General features: G+C 44.8%; 1 long non-coding RNA gene across 1 annotated transcript; it reads right to left on the bottom strand.

The window, feature by feature from the left end:
* Positions 1–457: 457 nt before the first annotated feature.
* Positions 458–3,074, bottom strand: LOC118538500 (uncharacterized). Its single transcript, XR_004918644.2, has 4 exons — positions 2,937–3,074; positions 2,155–2,327; positions 1,757–1,867; positions 458–1,109 (listed from the first exon to the last, which is right to left on the bottom strand). It is a non-coding gene; the product is annotated as an uncharacterized LOC118538500 (long non-coding RNA).
* Positions 3,075–27,831: the final 24,757 nt, after the last annotated feature.

Genomic DNA, 27,831 nt, shown 5'->3' with positions numbered 1-27,831 from the left:
TCTCTCTTCACAAAATGGAATAGAAGAGCATGAGGGTGCGTAGCGAGAGTGGGTTGATAAATATCTTAAATCCCCAGTTCCATTTCCGCTACAATTCCTTGAGCCTTACTTAGGCAGCTCGGGAAATTCCTGTTTGATCAGAGTCCGATGGGATTTATCTTTTTCCAGTGTTTTGGCAACAACCACTACTCACACTAAGTAGGTTGCCTTGGCATCTATATGGTAGTCCCTGAATCTGAAATCCGTAAAGTGCCCTCAAGATCGGCCTTGTGTGGAACTGAGTCTCAACACCACCGCCACGCCCGTAGGCAAATCTGGTCCCTAAGTCCCGACCTGAATGCACACCCGCTTGTCCCACTCTCTCCTCAACCCCTTCATCTTTCCTCCTGAGCACATCAGATTATACCAGACTTTCTTCCACCTTCCTTATCTCTGCCTTCAGAGAAGAAATTCAACATTTGTATACACCATTTTGAAATAATTTATTCAAAATAGCATGTGCTGAGCATGCATGCCACGTTCTGAGCTAAGCACCAGGGATCCAGAAATGCATGAGAAACAGTGTCTTGCCCTCCAGGAGCACAAGAGGAAGAGATTATCAAGACAATGAAGGGAATGTAGCCTTAGCCTGGGATTGGAAGGCAAGTAAATATGGAATGGGGTTGGCCATGAACGCACATCATGGAGAAAACGTTTCAGGGCTAACATTACACACCAAGAGTCTGGTGACAAAGGGGCTCTCTTGGGACTAGCTCAAAAGTGGGGGAGGAGGTTGGACTGAAACCTCTTCCAGGGACCAAGTGATGGTGTCCCATCTGGAGACTCCTGGTCATTTCCAATTGAAGAGCAGGTGGCAAAGGGGAAAGGAAATGGGACTGGTGGGCTGCATGCACTATTCTCCTCCTTCGTGATGACCAATGGAGGGACTTTGGTGTGGGAGCGCTATCAGGTCAGGGATTCCTGACAGTCAGGGACAGTGGTGTGGGGGAAGCAAGGTGTTTCTCCTCAGTGTCACCTGAGTCAGTGGGCTATGCATTTGTGTGGAGTCAGATGGTGCCCTCCCCTTTGAGTCTTTTGGCTCCTTCCTTGACCTGGGGTCCAATCTTTCTCTGTGAACAAAAGAAAAAGAGGAGGATAAGAAGCAGAAAAGTATACAAAGACATCCAGATGTTGGAGGGGAAGAAAATGAGTTAGTGGAACAGTGATTCCTGAACTTTCTCACTTCGTGGCACACATGGAAAAGAGTATGTGAAGAGCACATTGGGATACAGAGATGTTTGGCCTAGGCCCACGCAGATGCCCTGGGGACAATGTGCACCACGATCTTCACACCCCTGTGACCCACACTGATGGAAAAGCTCAGGAGAGATGGCTCCTACCAAAAGAGATAAAGGAACAGGAGAAATATTCAGAGGCAGAAACAGAAACCGAAGTCAAGGAGATCACCTAGGACAAGGGGTGCCCAGGGCAAGCTCCCAGAAGGCAGAGGCTGGAGAGAGGGAGCAGGTCAAGCAGGGAGCGGCTGACCACACCTTGTGGCCTCACTCAGAAAAGCTCCTCTGATTTTCAGTTCCTAAGAGCAGCAGGAAAAGGGAGGGACAAGTGAGGCTGTTCCTCTGACCCCAATCTGTCCTGGCCCCACTCTGTTCCTCCCACCACCTCAGGCAGCAGCCCTCCGATTCAGGCAATGGAGAGGAGAGGAAGAAAAGAAACTCAGGGTTGGCTTTTGGGATGCTGATTCAGCTCTGCTACCTACCTTCCTTCCTCCGTAGGCAGCACTGGGCCCAGGAGGCCTCTATGGCCCTCCCTGGAAGGCCTCCAGCTGCAGGGACATGTCATGGCTTCTGGGAACAGTTGCTTGGAAGGTCTATGGGGGAGAAAACAGAGGCATCAGGATGTCCCTACAGTATCGGGAGCCTGCCTGGAGCCAGGGCCCTGTGGGCCAACCTCATGCCCCGGGACCCCTACCCTTAAAAGAGGTTCTTTGCCAGTCTGGAGAGGTATGGGCTGGGATCCCACCAAGCCCATTTAGGAAATGTGGGGTGTGTTTTCAGATGCTTTCTCGTGCCCTCCCAACCTGCTCAGGTGCCCTGGGCATGTTCCTCTGCCTTTACCACCACCAACCACCCCCCACAACCCCCTGTCCAACTTTACCGCAGCTGCTGGTCTGAAGAGGGTCTTGACAACTCGCATTAAAGGACAAAAGAATGCTGGCAGCTTGGAGTGCATCTTTCCCACAAAGGAGTGGTAGTTCAATAGAAGCCTGTCCTTCATCCAGGGAAGGGATCTTTAATGGTGGGCATCACATATCTGAGCTAGGGCGGCATCTGGAAGGAGAAAGGAGTGTCTTGGCAAAGGCAGGATCTTCCCCAGGCCCCTGAAATCCCAGCCAGAAGAGCTCGTCAGGCCCTTCCTTCGCCGATACCCACGCTGCCCCAAGGAGCCGGTGATCCAGCAAGTTTCAGATGTGGTTCCCTGGGCTCAGAGGGAGCAGAGTAGCCTGGGCTGAACACAAGGTCTGGGTTGAGCCATTTTAGAAGTCCCTGCTTCCAGAGAGTTCTGCACCCAGGAGCTACATGGGAGAAGTGGATGCTTCACAGGCCAACGGCCACAGCACACTTAGAACCCTGCGGGGCTGCCCTGGAAACCCCAATGGGAGCAACTGCCACTGGGGGTGGGGGAGGGGCTGGCAGCCTGAGAGGCTACCGGTCCCCTCCACCGGCTCACTCACTCTCCTGCCCTCCTGAGGGAAGCAGAGGCTCTTGGCCCTGAAGGGAGGACACTCATGGTTCCCACGTCTCTTAGGGGAAAACCAGGGTTCAGAGAGACCACCAGACAGCTTGGGAACCAGCACAGAAACCCTTTCTCAATTAATAAGGTCCTGAAAAAAATTGTTCCTATACACAAATATATACAGTTATATAGAGATACTGTACCGGGCGGCTGCCATCTACCAGAAGCAGGTTTGCTAGCACTAGGAGGTGGGCAAGGATGATGGCCCCGCAGCTGACACTGAGCTCAGGCTTTAGGCATAGCGAAAGCGAAAGGAAGCAGGGCTGGGGCAGCAAGGCCATCTGGGCTGTGTCTGCTGAGTCATGCTTGCCTGCTGACCCTACCACCCGTGACCCACTTGAGCCCCGGTTCTTGTGAAAGAGAGCCATCAAGAGATGACTACGCAGGAGGAAAGGAAGAATCTCAAGGGCAAAGTGTCCGGGGTGGGTTGGGGGGAACAGAGAAAGTTAGAGATAAAGCAGAAACCCTTGTCAAGATGGCAGTGACACTAAAAGGGAGGGGGAATGGTGGGAAGTCAAAAAAAGCAGGGTGGGTGGGTGAGGGAGAAAAAGGGAGGGAGAAAGGTAGAGGCCTGGGGGAGGCCAAGTCCAGGGGCAGCACAGAGGGGCTGAAGCGCAGAAGCAGCGCACTGACCAGGGCTGGCAGGGGTGGCCCTGGGACCTGTGGGGTGTCCTCTTTCTTCCCAGGTCATTGCTGAGAGGGAGGCAGGCAGAGGCAGGGAGCAAAGGGGCCAGCTGGAGAAAGACAGGAGGGGACAGAAAGCCCAAAAGTGCCCTTGTCTTGTCTATGTCCCTTCAGCCCCTCTTCCCAACTCTCCCTCACCGAAGCCCAGCCCCAGAAACAAGGGAAAGGAAGGGGGAACCAGGTGAGGTGGGGTGGGAGGGTGGGAACTGGGAATCCTTTTCAAAAAGAAATGAACAGCTTAACAGTAATCAGTTCAGTGACCAGGAAACACCCCTCTAATGGTGGACAGTTAAGCATCCAGTATGGAACCCTGTGGACGGGGGGGAAGGGCAGTCGAGGGCACCTTCTGAACCCCTCACACCCCAGCCTGAGTCACCCCTTCAGGGCACCCAAGGGGAAGCCAGGCCTGAGAGAGACCTGGAAGTAGCTCCTAGGCTGAGGAGGACGTTGAGCTGCCTCCTCCAGGAAGGCTGCCTGAAGAATTATGGGTCCAGACATGTTAGGGAATAGATAAGAGAGAGGGGTGCCAAGGCATGTTCCCTCCCCTAAGAGCCCCTGCCAGGCTGTTCAGGGAAACCCCGGCAAGAGCAACTGACACTTTTTCTTCCCTCCACCCTAGCTGTGGGGGAGCTATTTCTGGGCTCCTCAAGGGGTGCTTCGTCAACCAGCTCTGTTGCCTCAAAGGCCCGGTGCTCTGGGTGGAGACAGGCCATGAACAGGAATGGAAACTGGACTCAGAAGTCTGGGGAAAGGTAGTAGTCTCAAGGAAGATAATCAATGGCTCTCCACATAGCTCAGTGAGCACCAGCCGAGAAGGAAGATTTGGAGTTGGATTTCTCTTCAGGCAAAGGCTCGGGGACATCTAACTCTGGTGTTGCTGTTGGAGCATGCTCACATGTGCTCACCAGCAGACCCAGACAGAGGATTTTGTGGGAAAGTCCCTTCAGAAGACTGTCCCAGTAAACCAACTTCCCAATGGCTCAACTACCACGCATCTTGGCAAGGAGTGGAGTCCTGTCCAGGGTGTCTCTCTCACTCCCCTTTTGATTTTCCTTTTGTCAGTATCCTCTGGAATTTGTCGAGGGTTTCACCCATGCATAAGGTCATTGCTTTATCAAATCTTTGTTTGAGCTTTACTAGGCAGTGGGGATACAAAGATGAATGAGACAAAGTTCCTGTATTCAAGTATCTTTGTCTGTAGTGAGAAAAAGCACACTGGCATGCTGGGAATGGAAATAGAAATGCAAGGCCTGGACTGATGGCTTGGGTCTATACACGCTGTGGTCGTGGCCTGCACACATACACGCATCCAGAGAAAATGAACATTCGGGAAATGCCAGGGGAAATCCTCTCAGTCAGGAAATATAGAGGTTTCACTGTGACCAGCCAGGAAGTTGGAAGCTAGCATGTTTTTTGCCCACTCAGAAGTTGAGTCTAAAACAAACAAACAAACAAAAAAACCCAAAAACCAAACAAACAAACAAACAAACAAAAAACAAAAACAAACCCACATACTCGCCATGTTATCAGGGTCCTGATCTTGAGCAGCACTGATGTTGGGGAAAGGAAACCACTCAGGACCTTGATAGTCCTGTGGGAGTGGTGACCAAGGAAGCCATTGGATATGCCCCAATTTGTAAGGAGTTCTAAGGGTGGCATGGGCTTGTCATGGACAAGGGTCAGATGCTTCCTGAAACCAGTGCAGGACTGAGGAAGGGAAATCCCCCAAATCCAGGCTTTGTGGATGCGAGTGCTCACAGGGCCTGGGATTGTGTCTGGAAGCTGCCTCTTCAGTACCTTCAGTCCAAGGATAAAAGCCATGGGCTGGTCCCAAAAAGTGGTAATAGCCCAGGTGATGGCCAAGGAGAGTCTTAGAGACTCATGGAAGGGACCAGGGAAAGGTGGGGTGACATTGGAGCATCACTGAGATGACACTTTCTTGCCATCAGAAAGAGGCCTGGCAGGAAAGGAAGTTGTTCCCCCCCCCCCCCCGGTGGGGAGTATAGGAGGATGGACCAGAGCCAGCTGGGCCCACTCCCTCCCTGGTGCTCCTGACTTCATCCATCCCTTTTGAGAAAGAGGTCCAAACAAAGGGCTGTTTGACCAATCTCAAACCCTGGAGAAGCTGGGACTCTGGACAGAGCAGGGCAAGAAAAGGAGTTAGAACTGCTGAAGTCTTATCTGGAGAAAGAAATTGAAGGAGAGAGTGCACAGCTGGGAGACGGACCAAAGCAAAAAGAATCATACTTGAGGGGCACCTGGGTGGCTCAGTCATTAAGCGTCTGCCTTCGGCTCAGGTCATGGTCCCAGGGTCCTGGGATCGAGCCCCACCTCGGGCTTCCTGCTCCGCAGGAAGCCTGCTTCTCCCTCTCCCACTCCCAATCCCCCTGCTTGTGTTCCCTCTCTCGCTGTGTCTCTCTCTGTCAAAAAAAAAAAAGAATCATACTTGAAAAGTCATTACATACAAAAGAAGAGACAAGAGAGGGAGAAGGGAGTGTTGCTTAGGGGAACCAGAGTCAGAGGGAAATGAGGTCAAGGAGAGAGGTGACCAAGGAACCAACTGACTGGAACTTGCCCAGGGAAGGGAGCCGTGGGGGAGCAGAGCCTCCAAGATGGATGCAGCGTCTGGGAGGAGGCTAGGGTGGTCAAGTGGACCAGACACCAAGTTGGCAAGAAAAACTTTCCTACTGGCAGCAGAAATGTAGCCATGTTCCATGCTGTGTGTGCAGACACGTGGTTCACCCTTGCCCCCTCTGCTCCTAACTCAGGACCAGCTTCTCCTGGAATAAACACTGATGAAGAAAAAGAGAGGAGGCTGAAGCGAACAGTCCATGAGCTGAAGGTGGCGTTGTGCAGGTGTTCCTTGGCGAGAAGCTCATCTCCAGGCTATAAGTGGCCCCTCTGGGACCTGCTGAGACCCCTGTTCTGGGCTGGCCCCAAGGAAAGCAGCAAGTGTCTTTCCAGAGCCTGCCTCCCTCCCAACCCTGTCCAGGTGCCCTTGATGAGGATAGCTGAGTTTCCCATCCCATAGTCAGAGGCCCCCCAGCCTCTTAGCCCAAGGGGTGGCCGCCAACTCTGAGAAGAAAAAGGCTGGTAGCCCCCATGCCTTTCTGTTTCAACCCAGAAAGATCCCATCTTGACGATAGCCTGTTTCCCACTGATGGGAACATAACTGGATAGTCCGAGGAGAGAGGCACATTTGGGCCTGGGCAAAGGGGGACATAGGGTGATTTCCACAGAAGCAAGGTCTTAGATCCCTCCACCCTTCTAGAAATTTCCCTCTCTCCTCCCCTTAAGCCCAGGAAGCCCTGAGAATCCAAGGCCTGAGGGGGTTCAAATGGAGGTTGGCTCACAGCCTCGGGCCAGCAACTGGAGAGAAAAGCTACCCTCCCCTGGGGGAAGTGTTGGAGGTTGTGTGCCCAGGAACTACATGGAATAAGCAGTTGCAGTGTATGCATTTGAGGCCGGGCCCTGGGAGCCCCAGGAGCCCCTGCCCAGAGTCATTGTTCCTGGCTGGCCCTGTCTGCCTTCCAGCACACTTTTCCCAAGAGGAGAGCTGCTGTGGGCTCAGGAGACCCTACAGGTGGGATGAGGCTGGCACCCCGATCCTCATGCCATGGAGCTTGCTGACTCCAGGGCACTCGGTAGAGACCAGAACTGGGAGAAGGCCTAAGCTGCTCCACGGCACGGGGGCTGGGAAGGACGGGGTACTTGGAAAATGGTGAAATCACAATTCAGTTCAAGAAGCAAGCAGCAGCCTGGGTAGGGGGTTAGGTTTAGGAGTTCTCTTCAACCAGGTTCCCCAGGTGATTTTCTCTGGATCAGCTGCTTTGACTATTTGACCTGCCATGTTGGGGTCTCCATGATTTCTACTTTGTTGGCATGGAAGCCATAGATACCTTGCCCTTGGCTTGGACTCCCAAGACAGGGTCCCCCAGAAAGTCCCCACATGACCCTACCGAGTAGGTGGTAGTGAAACAAGCCCTCTTATCTGCTCTCTTTTCTGTCCTCATTCCACCATACCCCTCTGTTATTTCTTCATGTGTTTGTCACCAAACAGCTCTGAACTTGAACTTGGTGTCAGGGATACGACAATGAGTGGGCCACATAGCCCTGCTCTCAAGTTGCTCACCACATCCCAGGGAAAGCTATGGTTCTAAACATCAGGGGGAGAGGACGATGGTCACAAATGTTCGCCATGGCCTTTGTTATTTGTTAGACCTCCGATGTCAATGCGCCATAGCCTTTCTCTTACCTCACACCTCACTGAGGGCTAAAGCCACTTTAGATGAAGATTGTGAAGATGTCAGCAGAAAACCACTTCTACCTTGGGAGTGGCAAGTAATGCTCTAGGCCTGTGCTCATCAAGATCTCATTATCTTGAAGGAGCTGCTACTTTGGGTGTCCAAATTCCTAGAATGTCCCTTTATGCTCTACTAACATTTTAGGGACCAGGAAAAATCTTGGAGGCTACATGTCCAATGTGGGAAATCTTTAAAATGCTACAAACTCCAGGTTTGTGAGGGGTTCTGAAGGGTCAGGTGCTTCCTGAGACCAGCACAGGACTGGGGAAGGGAGAGCAGGGAGCCCCAAAATCCAGGCCCTGGGGTGCTCACAAGGGCTGGGATTGTCTAGAAACTGCCTCCTTGGTATGCCCAGTCAAAGGGCAGAGGACCAAGGGTTGGTCCCAAGAAGAAGGTGACAACACAGAAGATGGTCAATGAGGATGTCTGGGGGGCTCATGGAGTGGGCCATGAAGAGGCGGGACCATGTTAGAGTATCATCAAGACGGTGCTTCCTCAAAATCAGAAACAGAGCCTGGGAAATGGTTTAATGGAACAACTTATGTACATTTTAACATAATTTAAAAAAAAAAAAAGAAACAGGGCATTGAGAGGAAAAAAGAAAAATGCCCCCCACCTCAGCTTGGAGAATGGACAGGAGTGAGGCAGGGCTCATGCCTTTCCTGCAGCCTCTGACTTTACTGGCCTCCAATCGAGTCATGACTAAGGAGGAGAGTAAAAGGAAGTGGACTGGATCCATCTCAAATGCCTAGAGGACACAGAACACTGGAGAGACAGTAAGAAATTCTGTGGAAACAGAAGGAGCACGGGAAGGGTGGGAGATTGACAGAGACAAGAGTCAAGAGAGTGCAGGTGTGAACACAGCCCTCCAAGTGCCAGAGCACCCCAGTTCCGGAGGGAGAAAAGGGAGGGACAGGCACAGAGAGAGGAAGCAGCTGGCCATACTCTGCCCCAGGCTGAGAAGAATCATATTCTTTTGGATTTCATGGTTCAAAAAGATACCAAGTAAGAAAGCAGAAATTTTCAGAGGCAGAAAAAATTGCTGGGGAAAATGTTCCCAAGATGGGATGGGCAAGATACTGTGTGATTCAGAAGGCACTTGCTTTCTGTGTAGGGACTCATCTCCTCAGCTATGGATTGCCTGGCTACTTTCTGGTGATGGAGGGCCCAGATGAATTAAGGAGGATTGAAGAGGAGAAGGAAAACAATGCAGGACTGGATGCCTGGCTGGATAGGAAACTGCACTTGCCTTTCTGAGTCAAGCAATGCATCAGTCTCTAGACCAGTTGACCTTGTACCCACCTGCAGGGATCTTTTGCAGGGCAAGTGTGCAGAGGGAAGTGGCGCACAGAGTACATGAGACATGCCCTTGGCCTTAGGAGGCCTGGCCCTTGCTGTTGCTCTCAGAAGCTGCCCCTCTGGAGCCAGGAACCCACAACTCTGACCCCAGGCTCTGCACAGCCTCTGGTAAAGCTCATCTCCAACTTGGACATGCCTGCTGCCACCTCCAGGTCCTTCCAAGATCCGTGGCCCAGGCTGTCCTAAGCCATTTGGGAAAATTCTCTCCTCCCTTCCCTTCCATCCTTCCTCACGGGCTCTCCTTTCCAAAAAGCCCAAAGGAAGTATGTTTGCTTTCTTCCTGCATCCACAAACTCCTATCTCAGTATTCCTGCACAAACAGTGATAAGCATTCTCCTTCTCAGAAGAAGGAAAATGGCAATACTTGGCTAGGTGTCTTCCTCAGAGAAAGCTTGTTAGCTTAACACAAAATGGGAGAGTACAGGGTCAGGGACCAGATACCTTTCAATAAGTGTCTGGGGGGCTGTTGCAAAGGAGTCAGGGGCTCTTCTGGTTTCTGTAAAAGCCCAAACCAGGAGATTTCCTTTACTCCCTCTTGAAACCTAGGCAGCCTTGAGAAGCCAAGAGCCAACAAAGCCTTCAAGGTGTGCCTGGCACAGCTCTCCCTTGGAGGGAAGCAGGGGGTTGTTCAGGAAATGACCAAATTACAATTGAATTAAATAAGCAAGATATTCAGATCTGAGGTCTTAGGCCTAGGACTGCTCCTTGGGCTGATTCTAATGGGCTAATGGGCTTTTCCTTAATCTGTGGCCTTTGAATACAGCTAAATTTGAGACATGTTCCTCTAGAATATTCTATCAACCCCATCAATATACCTGCTGAAAGTGAGAAAGGGATCCAAGTCCTTACCTTACAAGAGCTTCCTGCCTTCAATCAGCTCACAGTCTGAGTGGGGGAGGGAGACAATATGTTAAGTGCAAAAGAGTGTCCCAAGGGCCCTAACACCCAGAGAACCTTGGAATCATTCAGTCAACCATAGTAAAAGATTGCATGGCCTGGCAACTCCTTCAATGGAAATGCTTTTGGAGGTCATTGGTCTATCTTTAGACCAGCACAGGGACAATGAGACAGATAGGTTCTCACTTCATGGAGTGGGAATAGTTTTCCTAGGGTCCAGGCTTAGGGGATTGAAGTACGGTGGTTAGATCAGGAACTCTTTGCTATTTATCCAGTTGAAGCGGGAAATGGAGTGGGATGAGTAAGGAGCTTGTCCCTTATGGACTGCCGCTCTCCAGACAGTGGACACTTGAGGCATCCAAGGAGGAAGGAAAGGGGAAATGGGAACCACCTGGCTCAAGAATCTCAACACTCAAGAAGGAGACCAGGAAAGGAAGGTGGTTTTGTCCTTCCTGGAGGGTCCATGTCCCTTCCTTGCCTCATAGTCCTTGTTTTGTCTCCCCAGACATAGTCCTCTTATTATTATTTTTTTAAGGAGACCAATACAGGTACACAATATACACTCTGAAATACGAGAAAGTACAAAAAGAAATAGCAAAGAAGAGCAGCAGAAAGGGTGGAGACATAAATCCTCAGAGTCAAGGAACACAGCAGAACCCTGGAGAGAGAACCGAGGATGTTGTAGAGATGGAGGCTCTGAGGGAGGGCACCGAGCCAGGGAAGGCAGAGCTGACTGGGCACTAGGGCAATGGAGAGCCAAGGTTCTTCTTAAAACCATTACATACCATGTTCCCATCATGCTTTGGAAAGAACTCTGACGGAAATGAAAAGTGGCGATGGCCAGGCACTCAGGGGCAAATTGCTATCTGACTTGCCCATCCCTCCTTGTGACTCTCAGCATAAATTTCTGAGGAAGAAATACATAAAGCATAAGCCTTGTAAGTTTGCCAGACAGGGGAAAAATAGAAACAAGGAATTTCTCCAAAGGATGGGCCTGAGGCTGGCTCCTGTCTGGCCCTTACCCTGCCTACGCTGGGGAATGTGTGTAGGTTGGAGGGGAGGGTGTGGCACAGAGAGGGAGGACTGTGGTCAGGGAGAAGTTAGTGGAGTACTTCAAGTTCTTGTGAATCCCTCTGCTAGGCCTCCTTCCTCTGGACTGTTCCCTTGGTCCTTCATCCTGCTTTGGTTCTCAGCCAGGCCATAATTCAGATGGGGTATCAAAGAGCATTAAATTGACTGAGACCACAGATTTTCCCTTCAAAATAGGCATTCCCAAAACAAACGGACTTGGCCCTGGGGGGACTATCACCCCCAGGAAGAACTATAGTAACTAGGGTCAGCGTTGATTTCCCTTTACCTGCTGGAAGGGACATATATCCAGCCAAGAAGTAGGGTGAGCTGCCTGCTCCAGGTGGGACAAAGAATGGCTTTCCAGTCATAGTTTGGGCATACTCCTATTCACATGCCATACTTTGGTATAGCTCCTTTAAGGAAGACAAGGCAAAGGTGGGTTGTTGAGAAGAATGCATTGCTCTTATCCTTCTTTCACCTCATCCTTCTCTTTGCTTGGGATTGCTTCCCCCCATCCTTGGCCTCGATCATCCCTGGCTGACTCCTTTGGATTGGCTCTTCTGGCAGGCCTTTGTTCCCGCTGAACCTCGGGGCACCATCTCATTGCTCTGTGGGCCTCTGGGAATCTTGCATCTTTGACAGATGTGACCTTGTGCTGCAAAGGAGAGAGGATGTCTATTTTGAAGGGAGCATTTGTGGACTCTATTCTTTTTCACAATCATTTATTAAGCCTCTAAATTTAATGCATACTTTTTTTTTCGTTCTTTTTTTTTTTTTTTTTTTAGTCAAGGGCTGAAGGGGGTTGTCTTGATCTGTAGTCTTGGTTACACCTGCTTGGGAAGGCAAGATCTTCTGGGAACTCTGCCATCCCTAAGTCACTGACTGACTGCAGGTTGCCTGGGATCTCTTAGGATTCTTCAGTTGCAAGTACTCTGACACAGAGAAGCTATGCCTTACCTGACAATCCTTTCTAAAACTCATGGATTCATATTCCTGCCTTCTCCTCCTGGCTACTTTGCCATTTCTGCCTCCTAAACTGCTGCATATTTCCTTATCTCTGGTATACATAAAAGTTAGCTTTGGGAATTAGACGTTAATATTCTGATGTTCTTCAAAACACTCATGAAAATTCAAGTATTAGTCAGATACTCTAACGAGTCAGTCTTCGGGATACAACAATGAATGAGAAACAGTGTCTTTTCCTCTAAAAGCACTTAATCTTGTAAAATAACCTCCAGTACCTTCCAGGACACTAAAGGTGAAGTTGAGTTTGTAAGTTAACATAGGGACTCAGTCTCTTGGATAGCAAATGGAAGAAACCCATGTAGATTCTAGTCCATGAATGGCTGGGTTGGGTAGAAGGAGCCCCTGGGCAGTAGCTTGTTGATAAAGTAAAGAATCTCCAAACTCATAGGAATCACAGACGTCTCAAAGGATTTAGCCTTTCTGGATGTGGGACCTATGTTGAAGCAGGAAGCTGTCTTACCAGAGTTCCTAGCTGGAAGGCAGAGAGCCAGGTAGGCAGAAGGTGAGATGTGGTTTCATGAAGATGTCATTTCACCAAATGATTGCTGTTGGAAGAAAGAAGAATGGTCAAGGAAAAGGCAAGCCCAGAAGGGAATGAGGGGGATGGAACATGACCTGAGGCAGAAAGTTGTTCCCCACTCCTCTAGTTCTAAGCTGGTTTGCTGGAGCATACCCCAGGAATAGTCAGATGGTTTCTCATTCCACTTTTGCCACCCCTGTGCCCTGCCTTCCTATGAGAAAAAAAAAAAAAAGTACAAATGAGTAAACTAGAATGTCCCAATCCAGAGGAATCTCGTAGGTACAGAAAAGGAGAGCTACACATATACATAGAGATGCAGAAAAAGAACAAAATGCAGAGATAAAATAACAGAGTTATAATAGAAGAAATATAGCAAAAGAATTGGAAGCATCCCCTGGAAGAAAATCCAGGGCAAAGGGCAGTGAGTTGGTAGATGATAGATAGATAGATAGATAGATAGATAGATAGATAGATAGATAGATAAACTGATAAAGAATGCCAGCAGAAGGCAGAAGCAAAGGTATCTCTATATAACCAAACCCTGGCAAGATTCAGGGAAGGCAAAAGAGCAGAAGCTGAGTTCTCATCTATAATACCTTGTCCCACTGAGGCCAGTACCCTTACCACCCCAGACTCCTCCCACACACTCAAAGCTTCAACACGAAGGTTTAGGAGCAGAGAAAAGTCCTGAGAAGATGGAAGAAGGAATAGAAATAAAGGACAGATGCGGGAAGTGTTTGAAACAATGGGAGAGGGAAAAAAAGATTCTGGCTATTGGTGCTGGGCTCAAGAGACCTGAAAGGCTGGAAATGTGCCCCGCAATCATCAGTTTCCCCCACCCCCAGGTAAACCCCTGGTACAGATGGAAGCAAAGGGAGAAAATGTGGTGGGATGTGGGTCAGATAGTTTGGGGCTACCAAAAACTCCCCAGCTCATTTAATCTCTTCTTTTTTGAAATACTTAAACTCAGGGCCAATGCTTTATCAGATGTGTTTAGATGCTACCCAAGATCCAGGCTCTCTTTACTGTAAGTGAGGGCAAAAGGAGGTGTCCAGTGATGGGCTTTTGGGTGGGTAGTCAGGAAACTTGTCCCCCACTTTGGTATAATGAGGGAAGACTGTGGCATCATTTGCAATCTCTGGCCTTTGGCCTCACGTGGGCTCCCAGTCCTGTGTTCTAGCTGGTACTGACAGCCAGACCTCTGAGCTCACTCCATCTGATGAGCCTCTAATGGCAGGAGAAGGGGGAGTCAGCTGAAGTAGGTAAAGCCCTTTGAATTTTAATCAAGTCTTCGAAACAAGAGCACTGAAATATTGGGGACAATTTCTTCTCTACTTTTTAGCTTTGATACAATGGCCACATTAAGAAGATTTCTCAAGGGTTGGAACCTAGTTGGTCCCATTGCATTTCAGGTCAATAATCAAATGCCCAACCTAAAAGCTGAGACCAGAGTTTCCATCAGCTGGGATTTGGAATCAGTCTTGATCCTTTACTACAGGAGACATGAACCTTTGTGGGGTTCCTCACAGTGCAGACATAGAGCTCTCAACAACCCACAGCAGTCTCAGACTGTTCAGAGAAACTGCTCTAGTTTTAAGGTTTATGCCCTAAAAATACAGCACACAATTCATCCACCCTTTTTCTCTTTCCCCTCAAATTTTCTCATCCTGCCTTCATACTTTAGTTGGCCTTTCCCTCTGACTTAATAGGTATATAAAAACACTTCAGAAGTCCTCATCTAATACCACTGAAGAATATCACTTTAGTTAACAAACATTTACTGAGCTTTAGCCAGGCTTCTGGTGGTGTTGGGAATTCAAAGTCAATTGAGAGTTGGTTTTTCCCATTGAGAAAGTCACTATTGAGAAGGGACCAGGTGGACTGCAGGGGAAGGGAGACTGGGCCAGGTGGGCAGGGTATCATCTGAAGAGTTATCCTATGGGAGTTTAAAAACCATGCTGGGGCTCAAGAAAAAGATAGTGGGTGATTTCTTGCTATTCCCAGTTGGAGAATAAAGAGCCAGATGGTGAGGGTAATAAACAAGGAGCTTGATCTCTTCAGATGTTATTTTTCCTCATAGTTAATAATTGCAAGGGGGTGGGGAGAGAAAGGCTGGGCAGCTAAGAGAGAATGTGGGAATGGGATATCCAGATAGTTTTCCAGGGCAGGGTGATCTGGCTGAATCAACTGTTCATTGGTAGTAAGATGGCAACCTGTCTGTCTCCTTCCACATCCTTATTGTCTTTGTGGCCAGTTCAGGCTCCAGCCATCCCTGCTTGTCCTAGGAAATATTAGATAAGCAAGAAAAAAGATGAACACTCACATCCTGATGCTGGCAGAATAGAAGAAATGGAGAAACAAGTAAATAATTTTATAAAAGTCTTCTCTAGAAAGAGAAATGCAGAGATATAATGGCAAAAACATAGACACTTGGAGGAAGACAACTAAATAGGGGGCAGGGGAAAAAAATTCATTACAGGGGAATCTGATCAGATGGGAACACACAAGAAGGGAGAATCCTAGGTAGATGGAAGAGGAAGGACAGAGAGCAGAGGCAGTAGGAGCTCTCAATCATAACAGAGCACTCTCTTTCCCCCACCTGGGCTGTGGCCTAAGCAGCTTTGTTTCTTGGTTCCCGAAATTCGGGTGAAAGAGATGTGGTTTCAGGGAAGAGGCGCAACTGTAGACCATGTAGGGAGCAGCTGAGGAAGCTGTGTCAAGAACATGGAAGAGTCTCAGGGCTGAAAAAAATGCCCATTCCTCCCTAATTACCCTATCTATTCAACACATACTCACCCCAGCTGTGGGTCAAGTGTCTGATCCAATTTAGCCTAAGGGAATAAAGAGAATAAAGAAATTGGGTAGAGTGGAGCATCCAGGCTTTGGGCATTCTGTGTGGCAGTCTCCACCTACCTGACTTATATGACTCTAATTTGAATCAAATAACACTCCCCTCTTATTCTTGGGCAGCCTTTGAGGAATCTGACAACTGGAAATCATCCAACATTTTTTCTTAAGGGTGGTTGCTGTGCAAGACTGTGGAGTGGGGAGAAGCAGATGTTATCAAGGATAAGCCTTCTGGATGTCAAGATTCATGTCCTTGGTACCACATTTAGGGCTATTAAACAAATCTAAGGATCCCTCCCTTACCAAGATAAAGCACAAACTCTTTATATAACAAGGTGTTAAAACAGGGCTCTTGTTTAGTTTTCACTGAGTTTCTAAAAGGCCAAGAGAAAAATAGTTGGAAAATTGTGGCATTTTTTTAAAATAAGGAGCTAAAAGTGACAAAGAAGGTGGTCACAAATCAATTCCAAGCCTTAGTCCCACATGAAGGGTATAAAATGTTTGATGCCTGGGAAAGAGAAGGATCTTCTTTACAGAAAGTTCTCGAAGTGATGTGGCATTTTACCATCACTAGGGAAAGAAAACTGAAGGGACAACATAGGGCCCTTGACATGCATTCCTTGGATTTTGCAAAGCACAATGCACTGGTGCTGGCCCACAGATGACAGCTCTAAAGAAAGGGGCTGAGGCAGCGGGGCAGAGGCTCAGCTTTACTGGGAAGTGGCTGCATTGCCAAAGATAGGAAATGGAGCCCAGATGGTTCACTGTGTTGTGCTGACCGATGTGTTGCTCCAGGGAAAAAAAGCTGTCCAGGAACCAAAATTAAATCATGTCCAGGATAGTTGCTAGGAAGGGATACGGTAGTGGTGGGAGGAGCATTTGGCTCAAAAAAGAGGAGGTCATTGCTGACTTGAAGACATGCTTTGCCCATGGCTGGGAAACACGGTTAAATGTGCTCAGTGGGGAAATCTAAGGGACACTCAATAGTACTCCACAGAAGAGTCAGCCCTCAGCATGCACCAAGCCTAGAGCACGCACAGCCGGATCCCATGAAAATCAACTCACTGCCCCATTCCTGAATGTTGGGGTGGAAATCAAGGCCTGAATGTGGGTGAGCAGAAGAAAAGCTCAAGGCTGGGAATTGAGAGAAGCTAATCACATCCATTACTGAAATATGGAAAAAGCTTGAAATAAAGTTCTCTGTTTTGAATATTACACAGGGTTGGGTATATTAGTTACTGAAATGGGTCTGCCTTATGACTAAAATTGACTGAAGGGCTGGTTATTACCTGAGAGTTTCTGGAAAAAATATGGAACCAGCCCGAGCTTCCACTCAAACAAAGGAGGGCAAGAAATAGCTTTACAGAAGATTTTCAATCAGCAGTTGTTCTTGAACTGTGGGGGCATTTGGGTCTTGTAAGTTATTTGAGGAACTTTCCTAACTCCTTCCCCTGCCCTGTGGTTCCACAAGCTTCCCTCCAGCCATGTCCCACCTGGCAGGACATGTTCCAGCCAGAGTGAAGCACTTTGAGTTTCGGGAAAGAATACTTTTTCTCTAGTTCTTTGACCCTGCTGCATGCTCTTGACTTGGCTGGAAAGCACTCCTCCTGCCATCCCTCTAACTGAATGATTCTTTGGGTGCCCCTCAGACTTGGCTTCTTTCTGAAAGTCTCTGGAATTTCTCCCAGTGAGGAGAGAGCCCCCACCCCCACCCCCACCCCAAGACTCCACTAGCAACCTCCAACTCCTGCTTATCTCCGTGGCTCAGAAGTCAGTGTCCTCATTGCCAGTTAATTGGTCCTTGGTCTCTCCCAAAACCCTGTAAATTCCTTGAGGGCAGGGATTCCATCTTATTGATCCATTTATTTCCCAGGTTGGAGAACTTCTTGGCACATTGTAGATGCTCAGTTAATGTTTGTTGAATCAATGCATGAACACACTCATCTCCCCTACACACACTTTCTTTTCTGACATGTGGCATGTAAGCATATCTACTTCTGTTTACTTTCTGGACAACCACAAGCATTTCACTTTTAGTGTAGGTGACTTGTAAGTCACTTATCTTGAGGGAACAAGGTGTAGAAAATTTAAAATGGAGGAAAGGAATACAGAGAAGAAATAGATTTGTTTCTGAGGCTTTGGTAAAGATAAAGCAGAGGGAAATTAGAAACCAAAGAGTTGTGGCATGAGGGTTACAAAAGGATAGGTGGCTCAACTGTGGGTCAGAGGAAAGCTGGTATACTGTGCCATGAAGTGGTTTGGGGTAGGGCTACTAAACAAGGCTCATGTTAAAAATAAAAACAGAGCAAAAAAAATTGTTTTAGCATGTTTTTCCAATGCAATCTCCAGAATGTACGGCAACGCTAAGGATCTAAAGGTCCATTGGGATTAGGTAAAGTGGGTTATTTGTGAAACGTAAGGTTGATAAAAAGATGCTAGAGGAGAAGTAAGCTTGTGTGGTCTTCTCCAAATTTGTAAAGAATTAATAATATAAAACCTCAGGGTCATAGTCTATCACTCTGACAGTGACCCAGAGTAGTAGCAAACCTCATGGGATGGCTTCAGGATGCACCTTAAGAAAGCGTCTCCCAGAGGCTCAAGCTCCTATGCCTGTAAAACCTGTTAGAATATTTGCTTACACTGTGACCCAAAGATGGAAGTTTCTTAAGAATATTCCCTAGAACATTTGCATGGCGGGGAGGGAGGAAAAAGAAGGAGCCCAAAAATAAGTGATGAAAAAATGTTAAGTTAAAGAGATGGGAACTTGGAGGCAGCTTTCATTAAAAGAGGAAAAAAGAATTAAACAAGGGAGCATTACTTGAAACTAAATAATTGGATAGAGTAAAAAATTACAAATGCTAAAATCATACCTGTAATATCTTTAAGTAGTAATTGCACTGGGGATTTTAGAAACAGTTGTAGAAAATGCCTATTTAGCTCTACTGAGGAGATTAAATGCAAATCAAAGCTCTGTCCAATTCAGGGATCTTGAAAATTCTCTGTGACTGGTTATTGAGTTGGAACCATGGAGAAATAGTGAGTAGGAGGAAATCAAATCAGAGATGGAACAATATAGGCTATGAAAATTTGGATGGGGGACTTGACACAGAATAAAAAGATGACTTTAGTAGGTACATTATCTGCAAAAAAAAAAAAAAAAAAAAAAAAAAAAATGCAGTCATTAGCAAGCATCTCCTTGAAGCTAGAATGTAGTAGGCTCAGAAAAGTTTCGAGTAAGCCAAATATGGCTAATGGATGACATTTGAAGGAAACAATAGTAATTATGGTCATTATTAGACTTCCAAACAGTGAGACACTAGCTGAACTCAACATAAGCCAAAGTCCCCTAGGGCAATAGTAACAAGAAAAGGGCTCCATGGTGTCTTCCAAAAGATTGCAAAGCCAAGAGTGTAGGCCCATATATGCAAGGCCTATAATAGAGGTGGTGATAACATATTCAAGGGGAAATGGGCCAGAAGTGTTGGACAGTGTTAAGAATATTCTATTCATCTGCTTTGGAATGGCTTTTGAAAGCTGTATCCTAGCCAGTTGTGTGGCTGCATTTGATCATAAGTAATTATACCCTTTTGATGAAATATTTTAGCTCCTTTTCATTTCATTACAGTTTCCAGGGTGTTCCTACTATGAACCCAGAAGACAAGCCAGGAGAAGGTTGCACAAAGGTTTCCTTCTCACTGTCTGATGGCCACCATCAAAATTGTCAGATTTCCACAGTAAACTTCACTCAGTCATGTTCAAATTTTCATTTGTAAAATTTTAATTTGGAGATGCTCTTAAATGATGAACTCAGGAAAAGCTACACATCAAAATAGACATTTAACAGATGGTCAAAACAGTAGCAAACTTAAATTTGATAAAAATGCAGGAATGATTTTTACACTACATTGCTTAAATGCAAAAGAGAACCAAATTAAAATCCAACATTTGTATATTTCAAATTTTCATTACCGTCCTTAAAACTGTTTGAAATAATCAATTCTCTGAAGTTTCAGAAATTTTTAAACATTTTTATTCTATACAAAACCCTTAAATAACAAATATTTTTCAAAACACAATAGGAAATAAATTGATACCAGTTATGGTTTATGTCAGTGGTTCAAAATTTGACATATATACCTCATAAATAATACAATAAAAAATACACTAAGTGCAGCCAAAGTGAATGTTTAACTGGTCTTCTGCAAAATTTAAACAAGAGAAAGACTAAGAGTCTAAAATTCCAAGGGAATGACTGAATTTTGAATTCGTCAGATTCCTTGTAATTCTCCAGAACCTTGTTCAAATTTTGCTTCCCATTTTTGTCAGGAACATCTGGACAACAAAACGTAGATGATCCATCCTTCAATTAATGATAAATGTTGTCTTAAATAGTAAAATGTGGATGAATTTTACAGGAGTCAGTTTCTTATTCAAAATGGTCTGTTTGTCTGTCCTAAGTGAACAAACCCTTGCTCTACGTGTTGCAAGAAAACTCAAGTGCAGATTTGTGTCTGATGAATATCTCTCTCCAGCACCCAGCAAAGGGCCAGGAGCATAGTCAAGAGCCAAAATTGGCTTCTCTTGCCAAGTCCAGAGGGTCTGAACGTGGGTCCATGCTGGTAGCTTCTTATCGCTTCAACTGTTAAAAATGTATCATGATCAGTAATCAAGACCTTATGTCTCTTGTACCTCTGATTTTGGGAAACATGTTTGGGCAGGGTCAAAACCTAAAATATCCTTTGCTCATCTTAATGTTCGAACAGGCCCTAATAACACTGTACTGGACAACACAGAAGATAATCTGCAGTCACTAAGCTGTCCCCAGGCACAGGGAAAGCCTGGAGCTACTCTGGTCAGAAGTTTCACTGGGACACCAACCTTGAGACGAGCAATACAGCAGGACATGTAGGAAATCCAGTGGTCCACAGCAGAATTCTGAAAAGTTGTGCTTCTGGACTGACACTGTAATGATTTGAAGAGAAGAAATGGGGATGTCGAATTTTGACGTCTTTCCTAACAGCACAATAAGTGTGATGTTTAGGTTATATCAAGATGAAAATAACTAAAGAGAGTAGGATTAAACCCTAATTTTAATCACAGCCTTTGTGTCCCCAAAGAACTTTGGATAACATAGAAGTCCTTTCCTTTTTTTTTTTTTTCTCATTATCTATTTTATATCTAGCTTCCTTGCTAGACAGTGAATATCTTAAGAGTAAGCACTGTGTCTTATTTATCTTTGCCATTTTTGTATCACCTCCTAAGTTTAGTTTTTAGGATAGCCACACAGCAGGAACTTAAGTAGATTTGTATTGAATTAACATATAGTCAAATCTGAGCTTGCCATAATGTCAGATATTGACTCGTTATTTGCATATCCAATGATCTTTGCCGGCATTCTCATTGACAGCAGCTTATCAATTGCACAGATCAATTAGGACCTAGGTCAACCATAGATGTCTGTAAAAATGTCTGAAGTAGCGAAAGTTGCCGTTAATAAAGTTTGGATTACTGTTGTGGTGGAAAAGTTAGAATATTTTTAAAAAGAAAACTTCCAGTTTTTTTAATTGGATGGAATACCTAAAGAGCATTAAGTATTTTTTTTTTTTTAAGTAGAATACAAAGGAAGTATAGATAGCTATTTGACCTCAGCGTGGTGGAGTCTGTTCCATACACAAAGCAGTTGAGGACATCATAAAGAAAAATCTTGACAAATTAGATTACACAAAACTATTAGTATTAAAAAAACTAAGTATTAATATTAAAAAACAAAAATATTTCTATCATCAACACTGTTCTATTGAGGGAATTGGAACAAATGAGATTTTGAAAGTTTTTTTAAGCAACTTCTCAGAGCAAAAAATCATAAATTGATTAAGAATGGATTTGACAGAGAAATTTATATCCATGGTACAATTTTAGAATGAGCATGTGAATGACCTCTTGAATGTATGTTTCCTAAAGATGAATCTCACTGAAGTTTAAGAGAGTGAAATAATAATCTTTTAGACAATGTTTAACTAAAACTAGTATTTACTGTTCTGGTACATTTAAGAAAGACTGTTGCTAGATGTTTTTTAATGTATATTTGTATTCTGTAACCAACTTAAAATAATTAGATAACTGGCTTTCTTACCAAGGATGAAGATGAACCCTTATATGAATAGAAATTTCGTCAGGGCTTCACTTTAGAAAATTTGAAAAAGTGATTTCTGCCATAACTCTGTGATCATCTCTACATATAAAATTTATTTTCTCACATATAAACCCCAAGCTCTTTTATATAGTAAGGGTAATAAACTTGAAAAGTAAATACTAGTTCTGCCTAAAATGCCCCCTGGGAGCTGTTGATTGTGTTTCAGAGGACAGCTCTGTTTCACTGAGTGGGGGATTCACTCACTGGACTATGAGCTTTCTTTTCTCGTAGAGATGCAAAACTGCATACTTTGAAAATCATCCCTGTAAAATGTCTGGTTCATACATGGGCCTTATCCAGACGCAAAAGATTCCTGGTCAGAACACTTCATTATAAAAAATGAAAAAAAAAAAAAAAAAAAAAAAGGCTAGTCATTTCCGCTAGTTTCATCTTTGCTTCTTACTTGGCTGTCTAGGCTTACCAGGTATAGCAGAAAAGACCCCTACTTTGTTCTTACAGGATAGTCAGGATGGGAAAGGTCTTGGAAATCATCAAATGTAATCCCTTCATTCTACCAACAAATAAGGCTCAGAGTAATTGACCTGATACAGAGAAACTGATGAAAGTTTTAGTTCTGTTCCTTATTTGCTATGAGGCTATTTTTGAGATAGACATCATATCTTATTTAAATCACTCTGGATTTCAGACATAACCATTCCATGATAAGCCCATCTGTATCTTGGGGGTGGGGTGAGGTGGGGAGAGTTCACTCAAAATAATGCAGGTGTTCCTATTAGGCTAGTCCAAAACAAAGGCTGTTAACACTAACTGATACTCATTGCATGCCTTCTGTCCAACACTAAATTAATCGGCATGGTACAGAAAAAAAAAAAAAAAAGAATACAAGCTTTGAAGCTAGACAAATGAGAATGTAAAGCTTGGTTCTGTAGCTTACTAAACTGCTATCTTGGGTGTTCTTGAACCTCTCTGGACCTCAATTTTCTCATCTGTAAAACATACAGGAACAATGTTCTCAAAACTATTAGAAAAATAAGGTGAGACAGCTATGAAAAACAAGTGGAGTAGTAGATTCTCAGTAGACATTAGCTGTCCTCTGTGGCTAAGGGTTTAACAAAACCCTTGCTCTTCCTCTGAAGGCACATTGGTCATTTGATTAACTCTCTATTTCTGTTCTTCCGGGATAGCTGATAAAAGTGGAAAGTGACTTGTGTTTCTAGGCAACACTGCTTATGGTTCAAGTGACCCCTAACTGGGGACTTGCATCCCTACAGAGAGGAAATATAAATGGAGTAGGTGTTAGGACTCTTCTATCAGGGCACAGCAGCCCTTGCAGGGAACCTGGCAGCGAACCTAGAGACCATTCCAGAAGATACTGGTTCCTAGTTGGAACATGGGGCTTCTAGGCCAGGACAACTCTGGCACTTGCCTGGGGTAAGTGTCCTTCCCTCCCTCAGGAGCTCTCACTTGAGGGACCAAAAAGAATATCCCTTGGACTGATGTGTGGACTTATGTAAGGACCGTTCTTACTGAAGAGAAATGTCTGATGCTGCTCTGTGGGTGTCTCTGTCCCTCCTGCATCCTTCTGAGAGCCACCTCTAGTCTGTGGTAGTCATGCAGGTCTGTTCTTATGGGACCAAAAGGACCCTAGGTTGGGCATTGCTTTTTCCCACCGGCATGCTGGGAGATAGGAGGACAATAAGACATAACACTATACCTAAGTGTTTATTACCTAGGGGAGAAGCGATGGCATGCACAGAGTTAACTCTATGACAACAAGAAAGTGTCATTAGAGCACTAAAACAAACCAAAAAAAATAAGCGGGGAGAGCTATAGAAACACAAAAAGGAGAATGGCATCGGCTTAAGAGATAAGCTGTCTTTCATAGGGCAGCGTTTCAGCCAGGTAAGAGGGCCACGCTTCTGGAAGGACAAAGCATTCCAAACATAGGTGACGCTGAACACGAGCAAGACCAATGAACGGGAGTTGTAGGGGTGAAGTGGGGAAGTCGGAGAGATAGATGTAGAGTAGCAGAGCCTGGGGGAGCGGGGTTCTACAGCTACTCCCTACTCAAGGATTGTACGGTATAAATACAGCTGTGTCTTCCGAAGGGGCATGCAAATACTTAGGGAGAAAGAAAGCACCAATAAATCGTGAGACAGAGAGAAGAAAAGTAGTGGGATGTATCTTCATAAAATAAGAGGAACGCCCTCTGCTAGGTGTAAGAGGGCCAGATATGATTTGAAGAAAACAGAGCATACTGGGACCAGCTCTGATAGGTATTGGGCTGGTCAGTAGCTATGAAAAAAAAAAAAAAAAGTTGTCCAGTGGGAGAGTGACATCCTGTTGGTGCTGGGGGACCCTCTGTAATCTCAATCACAAGAGCTTGCTACCCCGGTTACTTTTAAATGTATCTCTCAACCCAGAAATGCATAACTACATTTTATTTACTTTTTAAATTATTTTTACTTGAAGTATAGCCTATGACAGTAGTATAGTCACTTCAGGTGTACAACTTAGTGATTCAGCAGACAAAATGCTCATCACGCTAAGTATGGTCACCATCTGTCACCATACAAAGTTATTACAGTATTATTGACTATATTTCCTATGCTGTGCTTTTCATCCCTGTGACCTATTTTATCATTGGAAGTTTGTACCTCTTAATCCCCTTCACCTATGTCACCTGTCCCCACCCCCCCACCCCCGGCAACCACCAGTTTGTTCTCTGTATTTATGAGTCTATTCCTATTTTTTTTGTTTGTTCATCGGTTTTGCTTTTTGGATTCCAGATATAAGTGAAGTCACGTGGCATTTGTCTTCCTCTGTTTCATTTCACTTAGCATAATGCCCTCAAGGTCCAATCATGCTGTGACAAATGGCAAGATTTAATTCTTTGTTATGGCTGAGTAATATTCCATTGTGCGTGTATACCACATCTTCTTTATCCACTTATCTATTGATGGACACTTGGGTTGCTTCCATATCTTTTTGGCTATTGTAAATAATGCTGCAATAAACAAAAGGGTGCATATTTCAAATTAGTGTTTTTGTTTTCTTTGGGTAAATGTCCAGGTCTTAGGGATCATATCTATTTTTAAATTTTTTTTTTAAAGATTTTATTTATTTATTTGACAGAGAGAGACACAGCGAGAGAGGGAACACAAGCAGGGGGAGTGGGAGAGGGAGAAGCAGGCTTCCCGCAGAGCAGGGAGCCCGATGTGGGGCTCGATCCCAGGACCCTGGGATCATGACCTGAGCCGAAGGCAGACGCTTAATGACTGAGCCACCCAGGCGCCTCTATTTTTAAATTTTTGAGGAACCTCCATACTGTTTCCCACAGTGGCTGCCCCATTTACATCCCCCCCAACAGTGAAAGATGGTTCCCTTTTCTCCACATCCTTGCCACCTTGTTATTTCTTGTCTTTTTGATAGTAGTCATTCTGACTGGTGTGAGGTGATCTTTCATTTTATGTCACCACCCAGCCATACACATTTCCCAAATGGAGGACAAAATTTGTTGCATATAACAAAAATTCCCCAAAAGAACATTCAGCCCTACCTACTAGATGCAACGTCACCTGTGTTTGTTGATATTTTGAATGCATTTCCCAAGCCAGGGACTAAATTGACAATCAGAGTCTTGAAAAGCAATCCATAAATCACCATTCTACAGCAATGTTTACCAGTTGCAAGTGGAGAAAGCAGAAATCAGGCTTATTTAGAAATGAAGATGAGCAGGGTAGTCACTGGAAAGTCCCAGAAGGAAGAAACTTGGACATGCCAGCAAGAACGTAATTGAAGCTCCTGAATGTGGGGAGGGAGGCATATGAATAAGAAATGGGACTATGAATCAAAAGGGTGTGAAGCACTAAAACATTGATAAAAGATTTGTATTTGAAGTTATAGAAACTGGGTTCAAATCCCAGCTCCATCCATGTCTGAAGTGCAGAGGATAGGGTTGTTAAGATGGTGCCATAGATAAGTTTGCAAAGAGCGTAGACCAGTCTCTGGGATGTAGGAAGCACTGATGAATTAAATGCTAGCTGCTGTTAAGTTGTGATTTCAAAAAAAAAAAAAAAAGAAAGAAAGAAAAAAGAAAAGAAAAAGAAGTCTCCATTGGTAGAACACAACAGGAAAAGTGACATATAAAAATTTGGTCAGAAAGGGAAAGCTCTGCATTTCAGTTCTAGAAGCTTGAAAAATTCTTGGCAACTTAAAAGCTGGGTCTAACCAGGTACAGATGCAACAGAGGGCAGTTGCAGAGGGTTGAGGAAGTTGAGGCTCTAAGATGAAGCGGGGGTAAATAGCATGGATGTGGAATAACCAAGAAGGGAGGCACCGTGTGGAGGGATGGCTGGGAGCCAATACGAAAGTAACCGAAGAAAAGTAGAATGGCTTCGAGAGAGGTCAATAATGGTAACGACCTTAAGAGGAGAATGGATATAGAAGAGTCCTGTAAACTCTCAATAAATAAATAAATATGGGAATAAAAATTGGCCTCCAAATTAGCTTCAGCAAATTTCTTGATCCGAACAACATTTTCTTCTGCCCGATGCATATATCAGGATAAACTATCTTGACACACAATTAAATGCATATAATTTGTATGCATAAAACTTGATGAAACAGGAACACAATATATCACAGTGTCCAAATATCCACATCCTTAGTGCTAGGCATTCAAAAATGTTTGTTGAATAAATGAAAACTCCTGCCTTTGCCACTTAGCCGCAAACTAAAGGAGCCTCGGTAATGTCATTAGTAAAATGGATATGGTAAGACCCACTTCATGAGATAATGTGTATGAAGTACCCAGCACATATTAAGGCACTCAATACATGAGAACTATTATTGTTATTTTTAGTGTGTGTCAAATATGGATTTTTATTTATTTTATTATTATCATTATTTTTAGAAAACGCCTTGGCATGATCTAATGAAGTTGATATATACTTCATACACTCCTTCATAACTTCTACAACCCATCAATTTTATACATATATTTTACAGTGTTTTAGAAATCCTGTAAGCACTGGTTTTTAAATGCTTTATAAGCATTGGTCTAAAACTATATCACATGAAACATTTTCTCTTTCATGTGGGAAATGTCTCATTTTTTAGAGAGGAAAATATTTAAAACCTGTTAAGTATCTAACGTACAAGTCATCTTGAGTGTTTATTACTTAATCTATAATTAATTAATACATTATTTATCCCCAAGACTAATGCAGGTGACTGTGATTCCCTGGCATCAGGGACGCACAAACGTATGGGTCTTGGGTAATGTCAGAAATATTGGGAAGATATGAGATTCTGACCCTATTTTTCTTGAAGAGTGAAAAAAAATGTATGAACCAAGAAATAAGCAAGAAATATAGTTTTCTTTTTGATAACCTATCAAAAAATTGCAACTGTGTCAGTCATTTTGTGTGATTTTAAACTGTTCAGAGTTCTCACAGAATTTACAACATGTGAGATTGTGGAGTTCTCGGGGGAGGGGTCAGGAGTCAAACCTCAGAGCCTCATTCCAATGTCCCAGAAGGGCACTGTTGGAAAGAGTGGCACCTTGATGACCTTCCAGCCTTCGGGACCCAACACACCGCTCTCTCCAAGCTTTGCATTCTTTTCTATCAAAGGGAAAGACTAGGGTGCGCTACATGAAGTGGAGCCTAAGGGTGTATATTTTATTCTTCTAAACTAGAAATTTCAGGACATTAGACTCTGTTTTCCTTTCTTTCTCCATCTCTTTTTTTCAGAATGGAAGAGTGACACCACCAGGGCTTCAGAAATCAGAACTAGAGCAAATCTCAACTCTACCTTTTGGTGACTTGTGTGATATTCACATTTGTTGATTTTGGGGACTTCCATTTTATCATTCATAAAATAGGATGAGTGCTACCTTTCTGATTAAAATTAAATAATATGAATATATCTGAGAGCATTAGGGATGCTCCACTGATATTAATTCCCACTCTTTTTCCTCTTCATTCTTCTCTGGCTTCTTTGAAGGAAAGGGGAAGAAATAGAAAGTGTTATCAGCTAGGTGCGCAGCAGGGAAAACTGATGTAAATTTTGTATGCTTGGAGAACTTAAAATACTGACAATCTGGTCAAGATGCAAAATTTCATCTTTAATCTGGCAAATCTCGCAAAGATATTTAAGGAAAATGTACCCAG

Source organism: Halichoerus grypus, chromosome 8 (genome assembly GCF_964656455.1).
Source record: "Halichoerus grypus chromosome 8, mHalGry1.hap1.1, whole genome shotgun sequence".
Classification (NCBI taxonomy): Eukaryota; Metazoa; Chordata; class Mammalia; order Carnivora; family Phocidae; genus Halichoerus; species Halichoerus grypus.
This window is presented reverse-complemented; position numbering and strand designations above follow the sequence as displayed.